This window comes from Puma concolor, chromosome B1, assembly GCF_028749965.1.
Source record: "Puma concolor isolate L17-30 chromosome B1, mPumCon1.1.hap2, whole genome shotgun sequence".
NCBI classification, from domain to species: domain Eukaryota; kingdom Metazoa; phylum Chordata; class Mammalia; order Carnivora; family Felidae; genus Puma; species Puma concolor.
The window spans coordinates 22204808-22228004 of NC_141670.1; the positions used below are offsets into that span (position 1 = coordinate 22204808).

At 35.3% G+C, this 23197-nt stretch overlaps 1 protein-coding gene across 1 annotated transcript in view; it reads left to right on the forward strand.

The window, feature by feature from the left end:
- LOC112869910 (small ribosomal subunit protein uS2-like) overlaps window positions 1–23197 on the forward strand; it is a 207499-nt gene that overhangs the window by 75060 nt on the left and 109242 nt on the right. Inside the window, exon 3 of the mRNA XM_086702886.1 lies at window positions 6423–6538. The gene's annotated coding sequence lies outside the window, so the exon portion shown is untranslated. The remainder of the gene's footprint in view (window positions 1–6422; window positions 6539–23197) is intronic.

Here is a 23197-nt window from a genome sequence, read left to right on the forward strand (position 1 = left end):
GACCGTGAGATCGTGACCTGGCTGAAGTCGGACGCTTAACCGACTGCGCCACCCAGGCGCCCCTGTCTTATGCCATTCTTAAGTTGTGGAATATGTGGGGACTTTGGTAAACATTCTCTGCCTGCTAGCTGTATGATTATGGTTTTCTTGCATTTATGTTCAAGTGGTTTTGATGTTAGAAGGTTCCTGCAAAACCCAGCGAAACTGAGGAAGGTAATAGGATGTGTGTTCTTTTTTTTTTTTTTTTTTTAATTTTTTTTTCAACGTTTATTTTTATTTTTGGGACAGAGAGAGACAGAGCATGAACGGGGGAGGGGCAGAGAGAGAGGGAGACACAGAATCGGAAACAGGCTCCAGGCTCCGAGCCATCAGCCCAGAGCCTGATGCGGGGCTCGAACTCCCGGACCGCGAGATGGTGACCTGGCTGAAGTCGGACGCTTAACCGACTGCGCCACCCAGGTGCCCCAGGATGTGTGTTCTTATTTCTTAACACTGGAAAAACATTTAAAACTTCAGTAAATTTAGCCTTTAGTTATAGAATATTTTGTTAGATTCCAAAATGACCACAAATGTCTCCCATTCCTGCAACTACACCCTTTTGCAATGTGACATTGCTGGTTGTCCCATTTGAATGCTAGTCTGGCCAACCAACTTGCTTTCACCAGTGGGAAGTTAGCAGATGTAAATGCAAGTAGAGACCCCCTTGTCACTAACCTTCTCTAGCTGCTAGAAACCCTTCTTCCACTGTGTGATGAAAGAGAATGAGACAGTTGCTGTCACAACAATCCTTTCCAGTAAGTAAAGTTTTGCTACTCCACTCAGCCCCATTCAGCTAGCCAAGACCAAAAGAATCACCAGATGAAGCCATAGAATATAAGAAACAATCTATGTGTGTTATTTTAGGCCATTGTGTTTTGATATGGTGTGGTATGCATCAAAAACTGATGGGATTATATTTCAAGAGAGCGTGGAGTACTGAAACAATGTAGTATAAATAGCTAATTCCCCATTTGCAAGCCTGTATGCCTCACTTTATGTTTTGACTCCTAGTTACTTTAGATTCCTTAAGACTTCAACTCAGATGAATAATTTAAAATCCTGATTCCTTTGTTTTTATTATTTTTGCAGTTCCCAATCCTGACTTTAGGTTAATGCTTCGCTTGCTTTGGGTAATTGCCTTTACTGTAGGTTGAAAACAGTCCTTTTTTCTGGCATTCATCTTTTGGTGAGAACACATCTGTATTTGTGGGCGTATTAGTTAAAGCTTCTTTTCCCAGATATGGAACTATGCTCCCCCATGTTGTAAGTCCTTTACGGATCCCCTGGATCCCTGAACCTGAGTCCAAATAGATACACCTCAGACTCTTTCCCATCTTCTTCATTTTGGCCCTTTGTCCTTCCCTGGAAGAATACTGCCCCCACTGAATTCTTTGGCTCAGGTATCTGACTTACAATGTAATTTGAAGAAACACATATTTGAGGGAAGTGTTACAATTGCCCTGAGGAAGTGGTCCCTCAGACCACTGAGGGAAGTGAAACAGTGGTCTTTGTGTTACGATTTCAAGTATATTCAGTTATTCCTTTCTAAGACTGTCATTCTGCCCAAATTTGTATCATTGAATTTACTCCTTGGAATAAATTTTCTCTGGTTTTCAGCATGCACTAATTCTGCATTAGAAAGAGCCACTAATTAATTTCGTCACAAAGGGAAAGCACAAGAAAATGTAATTCAGAAAGGAATGCTTTGAGGGGAGATGCGTAGACAGGTATAAATGTTTTAAAGAAAATCAATATGCTAGAGTGTTTATAAGCACAGATGAAAACCAGGGTTGAAATTTTAGCTTCACTATTTAGTAACTTGACCAGTTACAATCCTTTGAGCTTCTTTTTTTCCCTATTCGTAAATTGAAGTTAATACATAGTTCAAAAATTGTTTTGACACTCACCTGAGCTGTGTATAAGCACTTAGAGCATTTTTCACAAAACTAGAACAACTAGTACTAAAATTTGCATGGAAATACGGAAGACTCCAAATTGCCAAGACAATCCTGAGAAAGAAGAATAAAGATGGAGTTGTCATAATTCCATATTTTAAGATGTATCACAAATCTGTAGTAATCCAAACAGTATGGTACTGGCATAAAATAGACACATGGATCAATGGATCAGAGTAGGGACCCCAGAAATAAGCCTCCATTTCTATTTTCATTAATCTATGACAAAGGAGGCAAGAATATACAATGTGGAAAAGGCCATCTTTTCAAGAAATGGTGCTGGGAAAACTGGACAGCTACATATAGAAGAACTATTTGTATTCATACAAGATTTTTGTAATCTATGTTGGGAAATATGAACTGTATTTAAAGACAGCAATAAATATAGTGAAATTAAAAACAGAAATACTTTCTAACACCATACACGAAAATAAACTCAAAATGGATTAAAGATCTAAACCTGAAATCTGAAATTACAAAAATCCTAAAAGAGAACATAGGCAGTGATTTCTCTGATGTGAGCCATGCCAACGTTTTGGTACATATCTCTTCTAAGGCAATGGAAGTAAAAGCAAGGAGAAACTATTGGGATTACATTAAAGTAAAAAGCTTTTGCACAGCATAGGAAATCATTTAGAAAACAAAAAACTGACTGAATGGAAGAAGATATTGGTAAATGATATACCTAGTAAGAGGTTAGCGACCAAAATACATAAAGGAGTTATTATAACTCAACACCAAAATCACAAACAATCTAGTTGAAAACATGGGCATTGGGCATGAATAGACAGTTTTCCAAAGAAGACCTATGCGTGGCCAACAGACACATGAGAAGATGCTCAACATCACTCATCATCAGGGTAATAATGCAAATCAAAGCCACAGGAGATACCGCCGCATAGCTTTCAGAATGGCTAAAATCAAGAAGAAACAGCAAGTGTTAACAAGATGTGGAGGAAAAGGAACCCGTGTGCACTGTTAGTGGGAATGTAAATTGGCACAGATACTGTTGAAAACAATATAGAGGTTCCCCCCAAAATTAAAAATAAATGTGTATTGTAGCTTTATTTATAATAGCCTAGGCATGGAAGCGACCTGAGTGTCCACCAGTAGACAAATGGATAAGGAAAAAGTGACACACACACTATGGAATGTTACACAGCCATAAAAAAAGATAAGATCGTGCCATTTGAGAAACATGGGTGGACCTAGAGGGTGTTAGGCTAAGTGAGTTAAGTGACACTGACAAATACTGTATCACACATCAGTGGAATTAAAGAAAAAAAGAATACATGAAGAAAAAGCAGAATCAGAACTACAAAATTCGGAGAACAAACTCTGGTTGCCTGAGGAAAGGGAGTGGGGGTTTGGATAAAATGGGGAAGGGGAGTAGGAGATCCAGGCCTCCAGGTATGGAATGAGTAAGTCATAGGAATAAAAAGAACATAAGGAATACAGTCAGTGATATTGTAATAGTGATGTAAAGGGACAGATGGTAGCAATATTTGTGGCGCACATAGCGTAATGTATAAGCTTGTCAGACCACTAAGTTGTAACCGGCAGCTAATGTAGCATTGGGTGTAGCTGTTCCAAAACAAAAAGAGCTCCTTGGAGCTAAGAGGGCCTTAAAGCATGGATGCTGGTTCCTGTTCTTCACATTAGTGGTGGAGGCTGTGAGGAAAAGGCTTTGGGGATTTCTTAGGAGACAAAAAGAGTGAACCGAAAATGAGAAGAGACAAGATGAAAGACAGAATTGGCTTCTTCTGTGGTTCTGTCTACATCTAACCTATGTCTTAATGACTAAAAGATCTATGCTCTTGGGAAATAAGAAGGCAGTACCTGACTTGAAGTGTGCAAATTCTTACCTTGTCATAAGAAACCATAAAATTCTTAACCATCAAAAATTCAGTCTTGGAATGATTTACTGAAGGAGATTATAAAGTCTTTATGTATGCATTTATATGTGCTACGTTTATACATGCATTTGTTATATATGTATGTATCTAATAATCTTTAATGAACAAATATTGTTTGTTCGATTGTCCATCTGTTTCAAAACAAGCTAGTGTTACAGGTTACTGCCTGTCATCTTTCTAATTGATAACATTATATGGATTCAGGTAGAATAAGGGAATTCATTATTATCTAGCATGGGGTATTCCCTATGAAAGATTCGCCTCACCCCATCTCCTGGAAGTTTAGCAGAAGGCTAATTGGATATATTCAGACATGTGTTAAAGCCATACCGTAGTGGTTCAAAATAAAGAGCACCATATGGGTAGATTTGAATACTGCTTCCCCTGTTCCAAATGTTTACTTTTACTTGTGTGATATCTCCAGGTTTGTACCTGTTAATTTTAATGCTTCAGTTTTTATTCAGGAATTTTTGACTACATCATTTTCTTTGTCTTTTGGAATATACAAATGGAGATGTTTCTATTAAAAAACTTACAGAATTATTTTCACTCAATCTTTGAATATCAAATAACAATTAGATTTTTTAATTTGCTTCTTAATATTTTCTGTATCTTCCAAAATAGGTATTTATTGTTTTAATAATTAGGAAAATTAAATATGACATTTCAAGAGTTTAAGAGCCATAGTAAATCAAAGTGGAAACTTGGATTAAACTTTTAAAATGTATGCTTATAGGGGTGCCTTGGTGGCTCAGTCATTAAGCAACTGACTCTTAATTTGGGCTCAGGTCATGATCTGTGTTTGTGAGTTTGAGCCCCAAGTCAGGCAGGATCTGTGCTGACAGCATGCCACCTGCTTGGGATTCTCTCTCTCTCCCTCCCCCCCTGTCTTTCTGCCCCTCCCCTGCTCTTGTATGCTCTGTCTCTCTCAAAATAAATAAATAAACTTAAAAAAATAAAATGTGTGCTTATTTAATAACTAATGTTCTCAGCATTTTTTGTGGAAAAAAATCCTTTATTTAAATATATCTTAAATATAATAGTATAATAAAAAAAAGTGGTATTTATTGCTCTGTGCTAAGACTACAGGTGATACTGCTTTTCATTCATTACAATTTTCTGATATAAACTGGAAAAATATGTATGTCAGAAGATTATAAACTAATACACTTTAAAAGTTTTGTGAAAATACTGCTTTCCATCGCATTATTGTCTAATTTAAAGCAACAGTATAGTAACTTCTAAGTCTCACTGACCCAACTTTAAAAAACTTTATTGGGGTGCCTGGGTGGCGCAGTCGGTTAGGCATCCGACTTCAGCCAGGTCACGATCTCGCGGTCCGGGAGTTCGAGCCCCGCGTCGGGCTCTGGGCTGATGGCTCAGAGCCTGGAGCCTGTTTCACATTCTGTGTCTCCCTCTCTCTCTGCCCCTCCCCCGTTCATGCTCTGTCTCTCTCTGTCCCAAAAATAAAATAAATAAACGTTGAAAAAAAAAATTAAAAAAAAAAAAAAACAACTTTATTGTATTTTGTAAGGAAAAGGTAGTGATGAACAACAAAAATGTAGAAGCTTTACATATATAAGATTTAAAATCTTCAAGTATATATGAAATCTATTCATAGTTTATTACTGTTGACTATTTCCTTACTTGTTTAATTTTTAATTACTTTGAAAATATTACAGTGGTACCACTTTTCATTTGCCAATCAGGCTAAGTGTTATGGTATGTTTTTGCATATATTTATAGAATTATATAAAATATTTGTTATAGAAGGTAAAGTATGAAACTCAGTTGATGTATTGACTATATGGTAAATATATTTTTTATCATTGCAAGATGTTGGAAATTTTGCCTACTATGTTTATGACTCAGGGGCACTAATTGCAAGAAAGTAAAATATGTATCATGAGACAATATAATTCTTGTTCTCAGTTTATCATCTGCATGAAGAACTTAGGCATAACTACTCCAGTTCATTACCAGTGTATAGACTGCATGGAAATCAGAATACTTTTGAATGGGATAATATCTGAAGTAGAAGTGAATCATGAGCACTTCTTTAATCACTCTTTGTTCATATTTTTGTACAAAGGTTAATTTCTTTAATAAGGTCTTCTGCTTTAATAGATAGTAATTTCTTTTTTTTTTTTTCCAACGTTTATTTATTTTTTGGGGGACAGAGAGAGACAGAGCATGAACGGGGGAGGGGCAGAGAGAGAGGGAGACACAGAATCGGAAACAGGCTCCAGGCTCTGAGCCATCAGCCCAGAGCCCGACGCGGGGCTCGAACTCACGGACCGCAAGATCGTGACCTGGCCGAAGTCGGACGCTCAACCGACTGAGCCACCCAGGCGCCCCAATAGATAGTAATTTCAATGGAAATAATTTTGGATCATTTGTTCTCTAAACTATAAAACTATAATTATAATTATAAGCACTATAAATATAATTGAAAGCATTACAGTGTGGTATAGTCGAGCCTGTTGTATTAACTGAAAATGATCTTTGACAGTGGGACTTGAGAGAAGATCCACTGCTGTTCCCTTCAGAGCCCTCCAGTAGCTCATCTGTTTCAAAGGACTCTATTTCTCATATCTTCAGGAAGAGTCAACCTGTCTGCAGTTAATGGTGAGTGAAATTGAAACAAAGTTAAAATTCCAATGAGATTTTAGAATTAGGAACCTTGTTTCTTTCTTTCTTTCTTTCTTTCTTTCTTTCTTTCTTTCTTTCTTTCTTTCTTTCTTTCTTTCTTTCTTTCAAGTAATGTCAACATGCATTGCTTTTGCTAGAATACTCTTCACTAAGATCCTGAGAGCATGGTGATCAGAATATTTTGGTACTATGTTTCATTTTGCTTTGGTATATTCTAATATATTTTGCATACCTTTATCACCAAAAACAATCTGCATAAGCACAGAAACAATTATGACAGTTCTATACCATCTGCATTAAGTAGTTTGTAACATAAATTTGGTTCAGTCTGGATTTTCTTTTATTGAATACATTAAATACTGATAAAACATTTAATTTTAACACAGGCATATTTGAGAACTCTCTTGGTTGTGTAGTTCCAGTTAAACAGGACAATATATTCAACTCTTCATATGTATAATGGATGAGACTCACCCATGACCTATTATGGGTAAATGATCATGGCAGACTTTGAGAAAGCAGAGTAAGGGCAGTTCACTATATGGTTCAAGAAACAGGCAGACAACCACTAGTAAAAAATGTCATGGTAAGTGTTCGCAGATGTAGCAAGTGATGGGAAACACAAAAAGGGACAAGTAATCATGTTTGGGAAGTCAGAGAGAATTTCACATTCTGTGTGTGTGTGTGTGTGGAGAGGTAATATTTGAGATGTGTGATAAGGCATTCTCCAAGTTACACTGGTGAAGGAGGAGTATAAATTATAGCAATAGAATGTAGCGATCAAGAACTTGTAGTGTAGGAATGGGACACGTTTAATTGAATTCCAGTTTTCTCTTTGAGTGAACCTTTGTGATCTTGACGTTACTTAATTTCCCTGAAAATAAATAGAAATAAAAACAATAGCTATCTCATACACGTTTTACGAAGATCAAGAGACCTACTTACAAAATACTTAGCAGTATGACTGGTTGTGATAAATAATAAGTGATAACTAATTACTGGGTTTTATGTAGGGTTGAAAGTCAATAAGTATCATTTATATATTGATGCAAATTGAAAAATAGACGAATGTATTTTTTAAGTTGAACACAACTTCCAGAAGAATTAAAAATTGAATGAAGTGCTCCATTAAATGAATTCCATAATACCAGAATAATATAATTCATATGGCTAAAGTAATATATTTAATTACACATGAAAATGTTAAACCATCATAAAATTATGTAAGAGTGAAACACAAGCATAGTGATCGTGGCAGTCAGTGTGAATTCTACTTTCCTACTAAAGACATATATTCACATGGTGCCAAAAATTAAGATCCAATTAATGCTTTATAAAAGAAATCTATGTAAAAAAAAAAACTCACTAGATTTCTAATGATAAAATGTACATTATTTGAACAGAAATAAAGAAGAACAGTAATATTAGGTGAAATAAAATTGAAGGACAAAAAATAGAACATTTTTTTCTTGTATGCATATTTAACCAGTCATTATTGAGCACACCACATATGAGTGGGCTTCTATGTGGACAGAGTTTGCCTAGGCATTCCAGGGGTAAGCATCCTGAGAGAAAGAGCCAGGTAAATACAAAGCCACTGTTGATGACCTAGTCTTGGAATGTAGGGTCATTTGTCCAGTAGTGCATTTGTAGAGATTGTCACATTGTTTCTCTCCTATGTTGAGAAGGTGTGACAAAGTCCTGGAAGAGCACCTGTGTGGGGGATAAGCTTAGGAATCCCCCGGGCTTACACCAGTGGGTTAACAAGGCATAAAGAAATACAAAGCCATAAAATGCTCACAGCCGAGGTTGGGTAAACCAAATTGGCACCCCAAGAATGGGGAGTGCAAAGACACCTCGAGAATAGGGAGGCACAAAGGTGTCAGGAATAGGGAGGTGCAAAGGCACCCCAAAATAGGGAGGGGGTGAAGAGCCCCCCAAAATAGGGAGAGGCAAAGGCCTGAAATAGAAATGGTGCCAAGGTGCCCAATACATAGGAATAACAAAATTAGATATTCAGGGTGAAAGCACCCCCAAATTTAGTACTATAGCAGAAAACTGCTTTCATAAGAGAATAGGGCCAGGTTAGGTAAATTGGTGAATTGGACTATGGACCACTGTACTACAGGCAAAGCAGCCTGGAGTGAAGATAGTTAACAAAAGAAAAGATGCCTTATTAACCGTGAGGTTATGCCCCTTATCTGTCTCATCCTCTAGGCTAGCAAAGATAAATAGGCATGGTGCCTCCTGTCTGCTGTTAACAACCATCTACCCATCTGCCCGGTGCCCAGATTTTGTTTTATATTGACCCAAACCCCAAACACTGTATATCTTCAAAATATCCTTTTCCCCCTTACATCCCCAACCTAATGTTCCTAGTTTCTTTTTTCTCTTTGTATACGCCCAACATGTTTGCAATCCTTCTGATCTGAATAAATAAGGGGCAAGGACCCTTATTCAGGACTCTTGTCTCCCCACCCCGCCCTGATATTAACCATCTCTTATCTTAATCCTGCGTCCACTCTTTTGCCAGACAAAAGAGAACTTTACACTTAGAGTCTATGACACACGTGGAACCAGAAGTATTTCTCTGGCATTTTGAGGGTCCACAGACTATTATAGTCCTATCATCTGATAACAAATAATCACATTCTTCAGGCAAGCAAAATACACTTATTCCATCCCCCAAGAGCTCCCCACTGTATCATTTCATTGTGGTACCAGGCTGTATTGGAATTGGTTGATATCAAATAATTGATGCTTGAGAATAGGTAAAGTTTATAGATGCTAAGCCTGCATACCAAGAAATCATGAGAATCCATTCAAAACTTATTTTAATAAGAAAATATAGTAAAGTAGCAAGTTACAACATGCAAAAAAATTATTAATACTTTTATTTACAAGAAATAGCAAGTATGAAAATAAGAACGCCTGGGTGGCTTAGTCAGTTAAACGTCCGACTTTGGCTCAGGTCATGATCTTGCGGTTCATGGTTTGAGCCCCGTGTCAGGCTCTGTGCTTAATGGTTAGACCTTGGAGCCTGCTTTGGATTCTGTCTCCCTCTCTCTCTGCCCCTCCCCTGCTCACACTCTGTCTCTTTGTGTCTCAAAAATAAATAAACATTAAAAAAAAGAAAATAAGATAAACAAACCTTTATAACAGTGTATAAAATTGGTGTTAAAGGTATGTTAATATTCCCTAAATGGAATGCAAACTGGTACAGCCACTCTGGAAAACAGTATGGAGGTTCCTCAAAAAATTAAAAATAGAACTACCATACAATCCTACTACTACTACTAGGTATTTCTCCAAGGGATGCAGGTGTGCTGTTTCAAAGGGGCACATGCACCCCAATGTTTATAGCAGCCCTATCATCAATAGCCAAAGTATGGAAAGAGCACAAATATCCATCGATGGATGAATGGATAAAGAAGATGTGGTATATATATACAATGGAATATAACTTGACAATAAAAAGGAATGAAGTCTTGCCATTTGCAACTACGTGGATGGAACTAGAGGGTATTATGCTAAGAGAACTTAGAGAAAGACAAATATCTTATGACTTCACTCATATGAGGACTTTAAGACACAAGACAGATGAACACAAGGGAAGGGAAGCAAAAATAATATAAAAACAGGGAGCGGACAAAAGATAAGAGCCTCTTAAATATGGAGAACAAACAGAGGGTTTCTGGAGGGGTTGTGGGCGGGGGGATGGGCTAAATGGGTAAGGGGAATTAAGGAATCTACTCCTGAAATCATTGTTGCACTATATGCTAACTAATTTGGATGTAAATTAAAAAAAATAAAATTAAAAAAATTTATCTAAATAGATTGTACTATTAATGTTAGAAGTGGGTCCTATATAATTATTTGCAAAATACAATGAGACAGAAAAGATTAATATCTTTAATACATGATAAACTCCTAAAAAGAAATAAGATGAACACACCAAAAGAAAAAAAACAACAAAAGACATGAATAGGCACTGTAAATAAATAAATGTTGGACCTACACTGCTGACCAACCTCCTCTGTTCAATCCTGTTGCCTCCCTTCCTTTCACAGCTATTTATTCCTAGTAAAAATCTTGTACCACCAACTTAATTTTAACATATGCTTCCGGAGAACCCAGACTGACAGTAGGGATAAATACACTGTCTTTATCCAAACAATTTTAAAACTGGTAGGTTATTCTAAAGAAATGATATGAAATGCACTTATGAACATAAATTATATATACAAGAGTGTAATCAGCTTATATTAAAAGTGAAAACTTATAATTGTTCAAATAACTTACCATTTGGCATTAATTAATTTAAATTAATGAATTAATAATGGTTGGCTATGCATATTTATTTATTTTACAGATTACCCTAGGGGCACCTGGGTGGCTCAGTCAATTGAATGTCTGGCTCTTGATCAGGGCTCAGGTCATGATCTCATGGTTCCAGCCCCACGTCAGGCTCTGTGCTGACAGTGCAGAGCCTGCTTGGGATTCTCTCTCTCCCTCTCTCTCTTCCCCTCCCTCACTCATCTCTCTCTCTCTCTCTCTCTCTCAAAATAAATAAATAAAACTTAAACAAAAATTTAAAAGATTAGTTTATAGCTTTAAGTGAAAAATTTAGATTATATTTTCAAATGAATCCAATTATTTTACCATTTATGAATTTATTTAAATTATTTAATATTTATATTTTATGGAATATTTATATATTTGATACTATTTGTGGGCTTTTGATATATATAATTATTTACATATGTTAATATAGTTCTAAAAGAATTTGTAGAAAGTAAGAGAAAAAGATTTGAGGGATATATCATGAAATATTTTGGTGTTTATTATCTGGTGGGGATATGGATGACTATTATTTTCTGTCTAATTTTCTATACTTCTGAATTTTTCTACAATTGCTATGAATTATTTTTGTTTATAAAAAAACATATACAAACGTGTTTAACCACTCTTTCATTTTCACGTTGATCCACTTATTCTTGCCACATTTGTTTACCCAAATTTGCTTCACTGGTCACAAACAGGAGTATGTGTGTATATAAAAATGAATGCCAGGGGGTGGGGGGCAGGGTGGACTAAGATGCAGCATAGGAATATCTTAAACTCACCTGTCTTCCACAGACACACCAAACCTACAACTGTATATGAGATAATTCCCTCTGAAAAAGACTGAAAAATTGGCTGACCCGCTTCTTTACAATAATTTTAAAAGGCCACACTGAAATGGGTAGGAGAGGCAGAGACATAGTCTCAACAAAAACCCTACCTGAGGCTTGGTGACACACATTGAAAGGTATCTTACAAATCTGAAGTTTCTCCCTGAGGACCAGGGTTTTTTTTTTTTTTTTTTTTTTTTGGTCTCACATCCAGCACCCCAACTCTTGGGATCTGCACTAGAGATGAGTCCTCTAATGTCCAGCTTTGAAAACCAATGGGGCTAAAATTTAGGAGACCCAAAAGGCTGGAGGGAGTGGAGATACTGCCTTCAGAGATTGCACATACTCACTTGAAGTGGGGCCCAGGTCAAAAGCAGCAATTTGAAAGACATCTAGATTATATGTAAAGAAGATTCACATGTTAATCTTGTAGTATCTGCCACAGGGCAGAGACCTGTTGGGACTCTCTCAAGGGACAGAGGTACTAGAGGGTGCCAGTTTTGTGCCTTCTCTCTACTTTGCTAGTGCCAGCAGGTGCATGTAGAGCCTGTACTCTCCTGCTTACCCACTGTAAAGCTGGCATGCATGCCCTGGACCTCTGCTCTCCCCGTGTCTCACTAAAACCAGTGAGCATGTGCAGTCCACATAAGGGGTGGTCCTTAATCACCTGGCTCTGTTTGATAGGGAAGCTTCTGCTCCTGGGGCCTATGGGACAGTAACAACTGAAGAGACCGTTCTTGGCAGACTACCACAAGGGCACTGCACAGACAAGACTGAACACATCCCCAGTCTTTATTTAAAGGAGGCCTGTTTTCTTATTCAGGAACTTGGCCTGAGGCTGGCAGGGTTCTGGTTTGTCACATACCTAGAGGCTAGAGGGGTGTTCTCAGGGAATGTGGGCTTGGGATTGCATATTTGTACTGTCGTTCAGCCTTTATGGTACCTCCCAGAAAGAAACTATACACTTGTCTAGATCTCTGATATTTCCAACTAACCCAGGGAATACCTCCAGATCACCTGGTCTAGAGGCCAGCAGGATTTACAATTGGGGTCCCACAAGACTGTATATATGTTCATACCTTAAAGCTGCTGCCTGAGGTTTTAGCTTCCAGTCAGCCAAAAATTAGGTGCTGACTGAGACTCCCTCCATTTGGAACATAGACAGAGCTTGGAGCAACCTCAACATTTGGAATTTGCCAAGAATAAACCATGATAGACAATCACAAATGTTCAACAAAAAAACAAGAATTAGGGCAAGATTGAGCAATAATTTGTTGTTTATTGTTAAGCAATGCTAAAGCTATATTTTTAAATATCAGAGAATCAAGTAATTTTTTTCTCATAAGATTTTGTGTTTCAATCAAACTTTCTTAATTAAAAAACAGTACGTTGAAATCATGTAATATTTGACAATTTTTTAAAATATGTACTCTATTTTTGCCTTCACTTAGAAATTTAAACTTTTTTCTTCTGAAAACATAGAAATATTTTACATAGTAATCTTTGTTTTTAGGTAACTGTGAAAAGAAATGTAATCATGTCATAGTCCATGAATGATTTTGTGGTTATGTTTCATTTATCATGTTCACTGAAGCATTATATGAATATGCATAATCTTGCTTTCTTTACTGAGCTTTTACATTGTTATTTCACAAGTAGATGAAAAGTGCTGTATTTTAGATGGTTCGCTGTATTCTCAGTCATTGTTTTTGTTTTTTTTTTTTTTATTTTTGTTTTTCTGAAATTCAAGGGCATTATAGATTGATTTATTTTTTTATACATATGCTCTGCCTTTTATAGTTAATTTAGAATATGCCATTTCTAATGTCTTTAGTGAATAATATAATCATACTCTCAATTCTTTTGCTTTGACTTATCTAGAAAATCCTTCGTATATTACTCTATCAATAAAATTGTTTGATTTTTTGTTATTAATAGCAAAGATAAATCACATATTGTAATCCTTTTTGCTATGCACAATAACTCGTTTACTTGCGTTTACTATAATTCTATACAGCAGTGTTTCCTTTTTCCTTTTTGAACATTAGCAAACTGAAGGCCACACAGATGGTAAATACCGTATCAGGTTCCAAACTCAGGTAGTGACTTTAGGGACCTAAAGATGTTAACCTCTAACTTCTACCAAAGAATAAGATGATAATCATATATTGATTTTATCCCTAAATGCCTTTATTCGTTCAAGACATCAAAAAAAAAATACTGTGTGCATACCAGTTTTCAAACATTCCTCCCAGGGATTCAGGTACATAGTAAATGTTAGAAGGCTCCTTCTCTTAGTTCGCTCTTCTAGTAGGAAAAGGCATAATCAACACATGACCAAATATATAACATGGTTTGAGGAAGTGTGAAGTGCATCAAAGAAGATTAAATAGTGTCCTGGGATAGAGGTTGACTGGGGAGTGTTATGTTTGATAGCATAATCAGGGAAGACTTTTCTATAAAAGAAACATTTATTCACAGATTTGAAAGTTTAGACGGAGCCATCCATAGAAAGACCCTGGGAATGAGCATTTCAGGCAGGGTAGACAAATAAGTTTAAAGTCCTTCATGTGAAAACAGGATTGGGTTTTAGAAATACTAACAATTATTATGGCTGACTTGCTACTATTTTAGGTAAGAGATTTAGCATTGCTAGAAATTTAAGCATCCCCTGATATAATACTGTAAAATCATAAAAACAAACAATATATAATAAATATCAAAAACCAGATAACTATAACTTGAAGCAAAGATAATTCCTTTGACATTATTATCAATGTATAAATTCCTCAAATACTGACAGTGAATTAGATTTGAAAATCTTTTCAAAGGAGACAGAAGGAAAGTCTCTACTGAGAACTCATCTAAAATTCTACCTGATTTTATAGACTGGATTCTGAGAAGCACGAAGACCTAGAAGTTTTGTGGGGAGGGGCTTTTGTCGGGAGAGAGAGATTTTATGGATTTTAATAGTACCCATTGGGTTAACATTCATTTTCTGTTCTACTTGAGAGTTGAGAAATGGATTAATTGATTGATTTTTATTTTTTCAATGTTTTTAAGAGAGAGAGAGAGAGAGAGAGAGACAGTGCAAGTGGGGGAGGGGCAGAGAGAGAGGAAGACACAGAATCTTAAGCAGGTTCCAGGATCTGAGCTGTCAGCACAGACCCTGATGCAGGGCTCAAACTGCGAGATCATGACCTGAGCCAAAGTTGGACACTCAACCTAGTGAAGCACCCAAGCGCCCCGAGAGATGACAAATTTAAATAATTGGAAAGGAAAATATTTCAGTAAGTTTTGTAAGCCCTATATTATAGTTAAGAAAGGCATTTTGCATATATAGCTTTGGTTAGGGTGGTTCCTTTAAGATGCTCCCCAACAAACAGAATGATGTAACTTTAACCTCATACCTGAGTGCATACATACATGGGGTGCTCATATCTGACTCCACTAACCGCTTTTGTCCTTGCCCTCCTGTTTTCAAATGGTAACATGACTTTATTTTATCCATTCCCTCATTTCCTAAAACTCTGTTAATATTTTCCCCTTTCCTTCATCCTTGATTTCCCTCTTTTCTATTACTAGCAGATAAAATAGCCCTAAATTTGTAAATTTGTTTTTTTATCTTCACTTCTTACTAATACAAATAAAAAAAAATACTGCAAGAAAAATCTAAGGAAATCAAACAAAAAGAAACATTGCATAGCATTTTTTTATTTTAATTTTTTTAATGTTTATTTTTGAGAGAGATTATGAGTGGGCAGGGCACAGAGAAAGAGAATCAAAAGCAGACTCTAGGCTCTGAGCTGTCAGCACAGAGCCCAATGCGGAGCTAGAACTCAGGAACCGCAATGTCATGGCTTGAGCTGTAATCCAATGCCTGACTGACTGAGCTACCCAGGCATCTTCAAAAATTTTTTTAATGTTTGTTTATTTTATCACATGGCATTTTTAATGTAATTTGGAAAATATCTGCTATTTCCATACAAAGATATTCATTTATCAAATTCCTGATTCTGTTTATATTTGAGGTTTTAAGTTCTTAAACTTACGTGATTAATTTATACAAACAATTATATCCCTTAATATAAATTAATAGAGTGAAATTTCAGTTTCTTAATTTGTTTATTTAACCTTTAAACTCTGTTCTTGTGAAGCAAATTAGCTTTGTCATCTTTTCATTCTGTTGTATATATATTTTTTATGTTTTTCAGCTTCCTCAACTATTTTCGAGTGTTTTTCTAGGAGTAGCTAAGGCCCTTGCATATAGTGTAAGCATGAGACTAAAAGAATGTAAATGTTCATTATCTATGTTTCATGAAAGAAAGAATTGACTTTTCTAATGAGATCTTAAAATATAGTATGAATCTTTTATCGAATTACTTTTAAAATGTCGAGATTTTAAAGTTAAAAATTATAAATAGAGAGGACCAATATATAATTACAGTTCTATTATATACCCTGAAACATTTTCATGGATAAGATATATGCCATAAAATGGCCAATTAATTATTTTCTCTTAGAGAAACAATTCCTAATTAGAAGGCTACCAAGAAATGAAAAAGAAAAAAATATATATGTACTGTTTTTACTCAGGAAGTGTTTGGTGGAAGTCTGGATAGACTACATCTTAGATAAGGAAAGGGTAACAAAGCAATGAAATACCTAGTTTAAAAAAAAGTGTAATTTTCTGAAATAGTTTAATATTAGAGTTTGCAATACAACTTTTAATTTGAGACATACTAATCATTATTTTTTATATTCATGACTTACTAGTTATGTGCCGGGAAGTATATTCGCTGGATGTCGAATTAGATATTTTTCTTTATATTTACTATGTGGCAAAGTTGGTTATAATGATCTATTGTTCTGTTATTAACATTTTGGCCTGCTACTCTCTACCCCTGTAAATATAAATTCTTTTAAGTCACAGGAGAGTATAATACAAACAGAAAAAGAAAGCTATTCAAAAATCCAGAATTGTCAACTGGTACTCAGTTTATTTGTATTGTACAAGTCCATCTTCCTTGCTTTATTTCTAGCCTCTATTCTTTGTAATTATGATTTTTAACTTTGAAAATATTTGGAGCCAAATTGTGATTATTTTAGATGAGATGAATTACACAGGAACAGTCTAGAAAAAATACCTGGTCTGTGTTCATTCTATGAGGAAAAGACTTAAAGAACATTTATATAAGCAATATGAGCAAAGTATGAGAGCTTCTAAATATCCTAGAATGTTTTACACACACACACACACACACACACACACACACACAGTGTATTATGGATATGTCATACATATTACATACCATATATTATGTGTATATTATGGCTGTGTTCATATTTATATTTACACATTCCAGATGAAGGATGCTAAAAAGTCACAGTTCTTTGAAGGATGTTGGTAAGTTAATATATATTCCGATCAATGGAAATGCAAGCTGGTGCAGCCACTCTGGAAAACAGTATGGAGGTTCCTCAAAAAAGTAAAAATAGAACTACCCTACGACCCACAAATTGCACTACTAGGCATTTATCCAAGGGATACAGGTGTGCTGTTTCGAAGGGACACATGCACCCCTATGTTTATAGCAGTACTATCAACAATAGCCAAAGTATGGAAAAAGCCCAAATGTCCATTGATGGATGAATGGATAAAGAAGATGTGTGTGTATGTATGTGTGTATGTCTGTGTGTATATATATTTATCTTATATATATACACATACACACACATACGTACATACACACACACACACACACACACACACACACACACACAATGGAGTATTACTTGGCAATCAAAAAGAATGAAATCTTTCATTTGCAACTATGTGGATGGAACTGGAGGGTATTATGCTAAATAAAATTAGTCAGAGAAAGACAAAAATCATATGACTTCACTCATATGAGGAGTTTAAGAGACAAAACAGATGAACATGAGGGAAGGGAAACAAAAAGAATATAAAAACAGGGAGGGGGACCAAACAGAAGAGACTCATAAATATGGAGAACAAACTGAGTTACAGGAGGGGTTGTGGGAGGGGAGATGGGCTAAATGGTTAAGGGGCACTAAGAAATCTACTCCTGAAATCATTATTGCACTATATGCTAACTAATTTGGATGTAAATTTAAAAACCTAAAAAATAAAATTAAAAAAAAAAGAATGTATATACCCATGCTTTCCAAAAAAATGTATGTATGTATGTATGCATGTGTGCATATAAATATATATATGCATATTCATATCAGGAGCACTAGAAAAGAAAGGAAGCTTTGTGGGCTTTTAATGTGTTTCAGGCATTATTCTAGATGCATTTTTATACATCAGCTTATCTAAGCTTTATTAAAATGCTGCAGTGGTGATATTTCAGCACACTTTGCTTCAGAAAACCTAAAATGACTTAATTAAATTGATTTAAATCACATAACCCCATTTGAGTGATTTCTACCAAATACTTCAACAATGAATTCAGATATATTCTGGTAACTTTCATGATTGCTATTGCATATATTTAGCCACTACAATGAGTCCTCAAATCATCAGACCAAACTGGTTGCCCTACCTCTCAGTTTGCTAAACCTTCTTGACACATATGAAGTATGGCCTGTTTTCCTGACCCTCATGTTTTCAGGTCTCTCATTATAATTAGAATTACAAACCTGTAAATGGTGGAGTCATCTCTAAGTTTTGATCCAAATCTATTTGGGCTTCTGGAGAACTGAGAAAAACGTAAACTGAGTCTAGAACTGGTAACCTGGGGAGAAATAGCCATTGGAGTATCTTCATTGGCTGAAGAAAGGAAAAGTAGGTGTGAAGGACCTGGGATTCTTGTTCTCACCTGGGGTCTAATTTTCAGTTGCTTTCCTGACCCAGAATTTGTTCCACTCCCTGTAACCAAATATGGCTGTGTGAATTCTACTTTCTGAGAAGATTTCTCATTTTATTTCCCCACACTTATCTGTTTGTTCATTTTTTTTTTTTTTGCTTTTGGTAATTTTATTTTAAAGTTCTGAAGGCTTCACTTGTTCTCTAGTTGCCATTGTTATGGATTATAACTTTCTATAGCTTGTTCTTTCTTCATAGCTGGATAAACTTAAGGAAGGATTTTTTTTCTCCAAATAGTTTAGTTTAAATTCAATGATTGCTTAATTTTCCTTTTTTTCTACGCTGATTCTATTTCCTCTAGCTTGTCTTCACTGTTAATTTCATGCCTTTGTTTTGTAATAAAGCCATTATTAAAATATTGGGTGATTTTTTAGTATCTCTTAATATGTAAAATAGAGAAACTACAAATATTTGTGATCTTCAACAGAATTTAGGAAATAGTTATTTTCCTTGTAGGGTGAGTGATGGGTAGCCAGTGATATTCAGTGCAAAGTTTTCTTTAGACTTTTTAAAATTTACGTTAGTGATTATGGGTTTGATATATTTTGGTCCAGGTTAAAATTTGTTATATCGGTAACATCTCAAGTTTAACTAAGAATGTTTCTCTTTATTTAGGATCCTTTATTATTTCAGGATCTTAACATGGCTTTATTATTTCACTTTTTCAAATTTTACACATCTGAGCAACTGCTTCCACGTCTTAATCTTGGACAAGTCATTACGTTTTCGTCTTCTCTTGGATACATTGGAATAGTGTGAAAGTTTTTAAATATGTGTTTTCCCACTTGGGGCACAAGAGCCTTAATTCTAATACCTAGGAATGGTCCATTTGGATTCTAGAGGAGTTCTTTCAATTCTAAAATTAATAAACAAACTAGGAAACATTTTGAGTGACTTAAACTGATAATGAATCTATGTCTTGGTTACTGTTGAATATTGGATAAAAATATAAAACTTGTAGCCTTATGCACACACATATACAGGTGTGTGTATATAATATACTTTTATAAGATATTGGTATTAAAATTTATAAAATTTTGCATTTATGACATTTATGACAATCAATGAGTTTAGGTTTGTAATAAACTTCAATTTCCTTTTTACCGAGTAACTGGAAAAAACCATTAAGATAATGGTTTTAATTTGGAGATTTTTATTCAGTTGCTTTTATATGGTAGATAATATTCTGGGATATGAAAATTCATTTGTGAAAATGATAAACCATAGTTTTATACTCTTGGGCTTGTATTTTATGGAGGAAAACAAACACTAAACATATAAATAAGTAATTGCATAATAACACTTCAGAATGTTCAGAAAACCTGTCTAAATTCTGGTCTACACTTATCTTTCCATGTTTGTCAGATTTTCCTGATCATGGGCTGTAATTCTTGATTCTCATTTTCTATGCCAGATTGATTGCTTTTCCTATTGTTTACTGAGTTTGTCATTTTTGTCCACAATTCATTTGTGGTATTAACTCTTGATCATGTTAAGGATGTTTTATATCCCTAGTATAGTCAGTAAAACAATGAGTGTGTCTGTGCTTAATATCTTTGGGGTCACTTTCTCATGCATCTTATCTGTCATGTTTGCTTTAATATTAAAGATTTATATCTACTTTTTAATATTTTGTTTCTAAGAATCAATATTTTGTACTCTTTGTACATGGAGAGGCTCAAAACTACTTTAAAAATTATTTTTAATGTTTATTTATTATTGAGAGACAGAGAGAGACAGAGAATGAGCATGGGAGGGACAGAGAGGAGGAAACACAGAATCTGAAGCAGGCTCCAGGCTCTGAGCTGTCAGCACAGAGCCCCATGTGGGGCTTGAACCCACAAACCATGAGATCATGACCTGAGCTGAAGTCAGATGCTTAACCAACTGAACCACCCAGGCGCCCCTCAAAACTACTTTTGACTAAAAATTTCACTTTTGATTGCCATATCAGATGAATATTTGTCATTGGATATAAACCTAGACACCATGACGCTTTCAGTGTCATATCAAACTCCTCCCCGGTTTGCCTGCAGTAGCGTGTAGTGCTTTTTGGTAATCTCACATTTAGCATTGTGTGAACCACATACAAGTCCAGGCACAAATACACTGATACTTTAGGATCCAGGGTTATTTTATCCAGTAGACAGTTGATCAGATTCTCCTGGTTTTTCTCTCATTTAAAAAGAAATCTAAAACTTACCCGTACATAGATAGCATACACATGTATTTGATTTAGTTAAAAATGGTTCAGACACTACAAATTCATGTACAGACCTTCCTGTTTCCTGATATCCAGTTCTCCATTTACCCTTACCAGCTATGTTATCAGTTTATTGCACTGAAGATTGCACTGCCTACTCCGCTCTGTGCCATATTAAGATACTCTAAGCTTCATTAAGGAATCAACCCTGGGGTGTCAGTGGTTTAACTAAATAAAGTTATTTCTTGATTTCAGTTTATCCCGTCTGTTGTTGATGTGAGGAAGTGGAGAGCCCCAGTGCTCTGCTCTATCCATTTGCTCAGTGACCTGGTCTGACAGTCTTCATCTTTCTTTTTCATACCTACTGGAATACAGGCTCTGTCCTCCACTACAGAGCAGAAGAATAGGAGAGAAAATCATTCACAAGTGTTTAAAGGCTTCACTTAAGTCATTCAGAAGCATTAAGGTAGCCTGTGTCTCTTAGGCTCACAGTCCATGACCTTAAGTAGTCAGATGGTCCTGAAACAGCAAAAGGACTGGGCAATATGGGCTTCCTGAAAAAATGTAGCCTTCACATGCCCAGAAAATAACAGAGGTTTAACACTAGTCTACCACTTGCGCCTCAGTCTTTTTTGTTTAAATGTACACACACACACACACACACGTACATACATATGTATATATTTAAGTATATGTATCTATCTGTATATATACACACACTTGTGAATATGCATGCACACATATTTACATACATGTTGTGTGTGTGTGTGTGTGTGTGTGTGTGTGTATGTGTATATAGGTATGTCCTGGAGCTTGTTCTGTGTTAGTAAATATAACTGATATTAAAGGCAAAGTAATGTCTCATTGTATGAAAATACCAAATTTTACTTACCTAGTCCTGTAGTAGGTTGTTGTCAATCTTTTTCCAGTATAAAAATGCTGCAGTGAATAGCTTTTGTGAATAAGTATAAGCATGTTACTAGGATACATTTCTGGAAATGAAATTTCTACATCAAATTGTATGTTCATATAAAATTATGAAACATACATGTCTTAAAACCATTGGTATTTCCCTTTACATGTATTATCTGTGTCTTGGGTATATTTGTCTTTCCTTTTTTGCTCTGTTGGAAGTGATTTACATGTTGTTTTGATTTATGAAAATTCATGTTGAGTTATTTGGTGCATAGATATTAATAACTATTGTATCTTCATAACAAAGTACCATTCTTTGTCACGTTTCAAAGGCAGAAATTTAATTTGTGTTTAAGAAAGTAACCCTGTTTTCATTTTGTTGGTGTTGTCCTTTTTACTTTTGGAATTGTAACTACTTTGTTTATTTTGTATACAGCATGGTATTAAATTTTGCTTTGGAATTCAATTTATTTTTTTCTTTTAGTAGACAAATTGAGACAGTTTACAGTAATCATCAAATTCAGTCTTGGTTTTACCATATGTTAGTATTGTTTTCCCCTCTTAAAAAGCCTTTATTTTATTTGCTTTGTGTTTCCATTTATTTCTTTTTACAGTTAGGAAGAATATAATTTATTTTATTTTTTTAATGTTTATTTATTTTATAGAGTGGGGAGGGGCAGAGATAGAGGGAGAGAGAATCAAAAGCAAACTTTGCACTCTCAGTGGGAGCCCAGTGTTGGGTTTATCCCAGGGACCTGAGCCAAACCAAGAGTCAGATGCTTAACTGACTGAGCCACCAAGGCCCCCCCAAAGGATGTAATTTTTTAGTACTTTCTTTTTTGTCATCACTTTATAAAACACATACACTTTCATATATTTATATATAGTATTTATTAATTTCCTACTATGACCAGTGATAAAAGTAGTATAATTCATTTTTCTCCTCCTTTCCCTTCTTTACACATTTTGGTTAATGATATTTTTTGATTCTTAGTTCTAATAACTGAATTATCTATCATAAGTGATATACTTTGGTATCCTATATATAAAATTAGAGGAGTTCAGAATTCCTACACTATCTAATACTCTTTTCTAGTCCACATTTGATTTTTATTCGTTTTATAAATTTCTACCTTGTCCAGGAACCTTATAAAAAATACATATTCTCTTATTGGTCCATCCCAAATTTGTTTTATATAAATAAATCATAATTATATTGAAATCCTCTTGCTGTATATTATCTGGTTGTTTATTTTTGTGAGAAATTTATCCCTTAGATTCTAAGACAGTTCTACAAAGAGGGACTCCTGGGAACACCATTCTTAAGTTTTTTCAAGATCTCAACTATCTATTTGCTATTTTCTATGTTCTATGTTTTGTCTAAACTGGAACACTGCAGAGAGTGAGGGAGGAATGCTGCCAATAACTATACTAGAATAGTGGGTTTTAAC